The sequence below is a fragment of the Wolffia australiana genome, chromosome 8 (assembly GCF_029677425.1).
Source record: "Wolffia australiana isolate 7733 chromosome 8, ASM2967742v1".
Lineage (NCBI taxonomy): Eukaryota > Viridiplantae > Streptophyta > Magnoliopsida > Alismatales > Araceae > Wolffia > Wolffia australiana.
In genome coordinates this window covers 15,911,069-15,918,023 of record NC_135842.1, presented here as the reverse complement: position 1 = coordinate 15,918,023, position 6,955 = coordinate 15,911,069, and positions in this window count along the sequence as shown.

Genomic DNA, 6,955 nt, shown 5'->3' with positions numbered 1-6,955 from the left:
TCATCTTCTCCATGAACTAGAAATAGTTGATTTTTTATTGTCAAAAGATCATGAACATGTCACATCTTTTTATTGATCATAACAGTTAGAGCTTAGGCCACTCAACATTTTGCACATAGAATATTCTGCATGATCAATCTTAGGATCATAGTACGAAGGACCCCTCTCAGAGTTCTCCACCACAAACCCCTTTGTGTAAATAGCTTCTATGTTGATGCATTTAAAGCATAGTAATAATATTGTTTAAAGAATAGTGACCTATCTATATAGATATGTATTTCCACAACGTAGGTTGGTTCTCCCCAATTTCTTCATGCAAAAAAGATATTTGATAGTGATTCCTTTATTAAGTACCAGATTCCTATATAAATATTAATGAGTCAAATATCCCGTATAGAAATAATGGCATATTTTTATCACTGGTCTTCATGTGTAAACACATGACTACTCTTTAATTTTAATGAAGATTTCGAATATTATCACTCTATAAAAACTAACAGTCAAACTTTAAGAAGTTTGCTTTCATCCATAAATAAACTTTTACACCATGAACACTTGGACATGTCATTTCGTGTCCTCTCATCTACACCTTAATCTATTTTGAAGATTCCATAAAAATTACATTTCCAAGTGTTCAATGTGTAAAAGTCTATTTTGCAGATTCCACAAAAATGGTGTGCTCTTATGGAAATAACAATTTGAGTCAACATTGCCTTCGAATAGCCTCATCATACTGAGAGCTCTTCCTTCATGAACTTTGCCATTAAAGTCTTTAAACTTCTTCATCAGTACAAATCTCTATTAAAAGGCCCACTTACACATAATTGGCGCCATACCCTTTATAGTGTCTGCCAAGCTCCAAAATTTGTCGAAGTCTGTCAACTAAATTTCATAATCCATATGTTATTGCTCATTCCCACAGTTAGAGCAGCCTCATCATATGTTATAGATCACGATGTCTAATAAAGAATAGACTGAGAGCTCTTCCTTCAAGAACTTTGCCTTTAAAATCTTTAAACTTCCCCACCAGCACAAATCTCTATTAAAAGGCCCACTTACACATAATTGGCGCCATACCTTTCATAGTGTATACCAAGCTCCAAAATGCGTCGACGTCTGTCGACTAAATTTCATAATCCATGTGTTATTGATCATTCCCACAGTTAGAGCAGCCTCATCATATGTTATAGATCACCATGTCTAATAGAAAATATACTAAGAGCTCTTCCTTCATGAACTTTGCCTTTAAAATCTTTAAACTTCTCCACCAGCACAAATCTCTATTAAAAGGCCCACTTACACATAACTTACACATAATTGGCGCCATACCCTTCGAAGTGTATACCAAGCTCCAAAATTTGTCGAAGTCTGTCGACTAAATTTCATAATCCATATGTTATTGCTCATTCTCACAGTGAGAGCCGCCTCATCATATGTTTGAGATCACCATGTCTAATAAAGAATATATCAACATTTATTTTAATCTTTATGTAAAACATAATCGTCAAGTTGTTTAGTCCTATCTATCATAAATATGAAGGTATTTGGTTTGTTTCTGAACAAGTATAGAGCTGAGTATTCAACCAATGAGGTTGTAAAATATAGGATCTGGAATTTCTTCCAGACATTATTTCTTCCATTATATTCTCATAGAAGACACATATATTCCATGAAGACGTCCCTTTAGAAACAAAAAAGCTATTGTTCTTGGGAACTATAAAAGTAGCATCTAAGTTTGATAATTTGTACATCCATGAAACTCATACATCATAGTCCTCAATTATAGCTTATACGTGTCATGCCTGATCTAATGGGGATAATTCCCATTATTAAATTTAAGCTTCCTTCCCTTTCCACAACTTTTGTGAATTAGAATTCACAGAGTTACTTGGTAACAAGCTCAGTACTCATGGGACTAGAATAAGTGCATATACCTATGGGAATTCTAGAAATATTATGTAGCTCATTGTGAATGTCAATGTGTCCAACAAAGTGTGATATAACGTGTTTTATTAGTTATGTGTGATTCAGTTATATGAGTTCGGATAATACTATCCCTATAAAAATGTGAACTTGATACTCAAGTATTTTCCTCTTTACCTCATTGAAAAGTTTCAATACTCTTTTGGGTAGGAATATGGACACATCCCCATGTATCGAATCTAACAAGTGATTGAATAGTTCTCCATTTTCAGGATTAGCAATGCAGGTACTTTACCCATCAGGTATGAATAGCAGGGAGCATATGATTCAAAATAAAATCCATTTTTTATGAATCCCATGCATCTAAAGGTTTCTATGTTTTTACCACTGTTCTACAAGCTCATAAACATAAGTCATTTTCACGTAGTTTTTGCTTGTTTTACGAGCAATATAAGATTGAGAAACCAATAAGAAATACTGAGAATATTTGTTCCATTACTATATATGGTAAAATAATCAATTTATACAATCAAATAAATGGAACTATTGTTCACAATGGTTAGGAACTATATAAATATCTTTATAACAGGTGTGATGTTAGTTATTATGCTCAAAATATAACATGTCTCTCAAGTGAAGCTTGAGGTTCAGTATCCATAGAGCCATCAATGTAAATTTTTGGTATTTCCTAACCTCAGCTTCATTTTTTATTTCTCCCAAGTTTCTTCCTCTTTTATGCAAGTAAATCTTCCATATGCCTCAATTGCCTTTGATATGTGAACAAGGTATTGCATGTAATTCATCTTCAAGTGACCTTTGAGATCATAGTAAACATATTTGTTGTTGGATATATATTTTTTATGATCGGGAGAACTTAACATGCGTCATTCTTATTTTCTTATGAAGGACATGGAACAATTTTTCATTTGTCATAACAACCAAGGAGTCTCTGGATTATTTTTATGTTCTAAAGGATTACAGTTGACGATATAGAGAAATTTCAGTACAGGTCATCAAGGAATTGGATGATGAGGTTAACGCCAAAATTATTGGGGAAACATTCCCTCCATATCTTACTTATTAGTCAATTCAACCATCTTTTGCACATTCCCATATGCAGAACACCCCTCTATCGTATAAATCTTAATTGACTCTTAATCATGTTCATCTATGATTCATATTTAACATGTTAAACGACAATCATCTAGTGTTTCATGGCATTAGGGTATGTGTCATCCAAAAAAATCAGTAGCTAATAACTTATTGAGGATGCCTAACCTTGAACCACATGGTATTAAACACTTCAATATAGTCTCTTTCCTTGTATCACATCAGTGACATCTAATGTCGGTTTGGGATCAGCATCTTTACTAAGGGCATCACATAAACGTTTATACTTGAAGACTATAATCAAGTTCTTGAGCATGTCATAAGTTATCGAGTTGTTAAATGAGTTGCATCAAACATGAAACATAGTGGGTTACTTAACAAGCAATTTTAGTAGGAAATTGGAACAATTCACACCTGAAACGTTTCTGTTGAAGTACTATTCATTATTAAGACTCCCACTAAAAAAATCCTGTATTAGTATATTTAATAATTTAAATGACCCAATAACCTTTATTAGCCACTCATAACCTCAAATTAGATCGATAAAATTATGCGTTTATACTCCTTTTAACACATATTTTTAGATATGCACTAGCATTATTCACTATATAATGAAAAATAACAAAATTTTGATTTATTTTGCTAAGCTCTATTTTTAGAAATTTTATTGATTTTTTAGAATAACCCCACTTGACTCCTTTGAGTCAAGTGCATTTTTTACATCTTCTTGGAGTTTTATCTTAAAAGGAGGAATTAGGTAAATGCAATGGTCAATTTGAGATACAAATGGCAGGAAAGGAGAAACCTAAGATATTAACTAGATAATAAGAAGAGGCCCATACACAAGAAGCCCAGTCTAGAAGCTCATTCAAACCTTATTAAAGACTGGGTTAACTAAAAGCAAGAATTGTGGAATTCACTCACAATTTGAATTTGAAAGGTTTTTAGATCTGGTAAGGATAGAATTATAACACCCTAAATTGTGTGCTTAATTCAAGTAATTAGAGCAATTCTATGCACTTAAAGAGTTTAAAATAGGGTTGTTATGTTATATTTACAAGTTTATTAATTATTCCAAGTAATTTCTGATTTTTCCCTAATTTTCTGATAAGTTATGAATTTTATGGGATTTATTTAATCTTGGAATAGTTCTATTTGAATAAAAATGGCACTTTTATAAATTAATTTTACTGTTAATTGATGTGGGGAAGAACTATTGAAGTTTCTAGACTTTTCTATAATTTTATTGGATTTTTTGGGAATTTATTCCAGGAAGAAATTAATACTTAAACATAAAAGCATATATTGATAAGGAAAATAGGAGTTTTAAAGCAATTTCAAAAGTCAGAGAGGTTTCTCTTAAATTTTTGTTCCAAGTATGACCTTAAAATAGCTCTTGGTGGTCCCTTGCAAGCGTGAAGATCTAACTAAAATATTTGCAGGGTACTTATCAAATTAAATGAGATTTGTTTATTTTTTTTAGGAAATATGGAGGAGAAAGGAATCGGAGGGGCATATACATTAATATTTTTTGGGCCGCATAAATTTGCGCCTATATTAGTTCAGGGACTTTTGCGCTAATTTCCAAGACCTTAATCTCATGGGGTCACGTGTGGCTATATTTTTGGTTGGAAATTAATCTGACAGATTGAATATTAGAAGAAAGTTCTGTCATTGGCGGTAAAGCACCCCCCATGCTGCACATTCAAAGCGCGTGCACGGGGTTGATGTGGAAAACTCGGAGTGGGTGGCGCTAGTAACAATGCACATGGAAGTGCATAATTCACCAATAAAATTGATAAACCAAAAATTAAGGGCGAATACCCACTTTTATTATCCCTTATCGTTGTTGATTTTAGCTTATACATTAAAATTTATAAAACCTTAACTTAGGATGTACCATGATAAGTATAGGTATCGTCCAAGGGAAGCTAGTAAGGTAATTCAATTGTGATCTGCATGATTAATTTGACCCTAATATTCAATGAAGATCAAATCACCCTATTTAGATGAAGACTTAAGAAAGGAAGGTAGAACAGATGGGAAGAGTAGAAGAATCACGGATCGCTAAATTGTTTTTTTAAGGGATCTCTAAATTAACTTCTTTTATCCAATAAAAAGGATCAAAGGAAACAAGTAAAGGGGTTAAACACGATATTGGATTTTGGTTTTTTTGGGGGAATTGGGTATCCAAATTCAATAACTTCTATCTTATAAACAAAATCTAAGATATACTAGAAATTAAGCCATTTTTATAATAGTTTCGTAATGTTCAAGTGCAATGGGTGGATCAACTTCATAATCTCTCCTCTCAATTCTAGGAAGGGCTTGTTCATGCTGCTCAAGCCAATCGATTTTTAAATGTAGACAGAGATCAATAGGAAAATCACAAATTTCACTAGCACATAATCCAAATTACACTAAAAATCAAATATAACGAAGTAAAAAAGTACTAAAAATACAGATGATCCAGGCTGGTTCCCCTCTCTGTCTTACAGCTATAAAATACCCCCTTCTAGAATGAACTCCTCAACTCAAAATTCTGCTCTTATACTAAGTTTAAATAGTAAACATTGCCATTTTACCTTAATTAGTAATTAAATTTTATCCATCGATGTATGCTAGATCTGATTGATCCAATAGTGTATAGAAATAGGAGGTTGAGACGAGCAAATCCATAAAATTTTGACCTCAATTTGACTTCATGGCCCAAAGTTATTAATAAATGAAAATTGGCTAATCTGGAGGGTTGGATCAATTTTTATTTATTTAATTAATTTTTTAATGCACGTAATTGCATGTCAATTGCTGATTGGCTAGCTCATTTTAAAATACCTTTGGCGCTCCCTCTCTCAGAGCGCCACATACCCGTACTAGAAATAAGAGAAGAGAAAAAATACACACAATACATTTGAAACACAGTTACCTATGCATTGTTAGTAGCGCCGTCCAATCTGAGTTGGCCACGTACACAAATTGACGCAGTCCAAAAAATAATTATGTATATACCCCTCCACATTCTCCCTCCTCCATATTTTATAAAAACCCTGCAAATATTTAAATTACATCTTTACACCTAGGAGGGGCGACTGGGAACTGTTTTACGGTCATAATTGCAACAAAAATTTAAGAAAAACGCATCAGACTTTAGAAATTTCTTTTCAACTAATAATTTTCCTTAGAAATATTTCATTTTCTGTTTAAATATTCATTTCTTCCTGGAATAAATTCGCACAAAATCCGAAACAATTCTAAAAAAATCTAGAAAACTCAGTAATTTGTTCCACATTAATTAAGATAAAAAAATAATTTTTAAACCTGCCATTTTCAATTAAATAGAATTATTCCAAGCTTAAATATATTCCATAAAGTTCATAAATTAGCAGAAAATTGTGGAAAAATCAGAAATTACTAGAAAAAACTAATTAACATTTAAATATGTGATATCAACCCCATTTTAAACACTATAAGTACTTAAAATTGTGCTAATTACTTGAATTAATCCGAAAATTTAGGGTGTTGTCAAAGAACATGGATATAGACTGGAAATAAAGTTATCCTAGGTGCCTAGACTCTTTGAATAATGTCCAATGGTTGGGAAAGTTAGAGAATTTTTATTTAATCTCTTCTCCCATCACTTCGTATCTAATATTGGATTTTGCTCCCAACTTGTTGTTGGAGGCCTAGTGCATCCTATTTAGGTGATGTAGTCTTGTTCTACAAGAGTGTTGGAGACAGTTCAAGGATGATCAAGATTCTTGGAGAAAACTCACCATTTGGCCCATGGAGAAGTGACAAAAAGGTTCATGTAATCCTCTAAATGTTGGATTTGAATTCTGAACTATTTATTTGCTAAACAATCAACTGGATAGCCTACACTTCAAGTTTCCAACGATAAAAAATGATGTAACACGACGGGCGC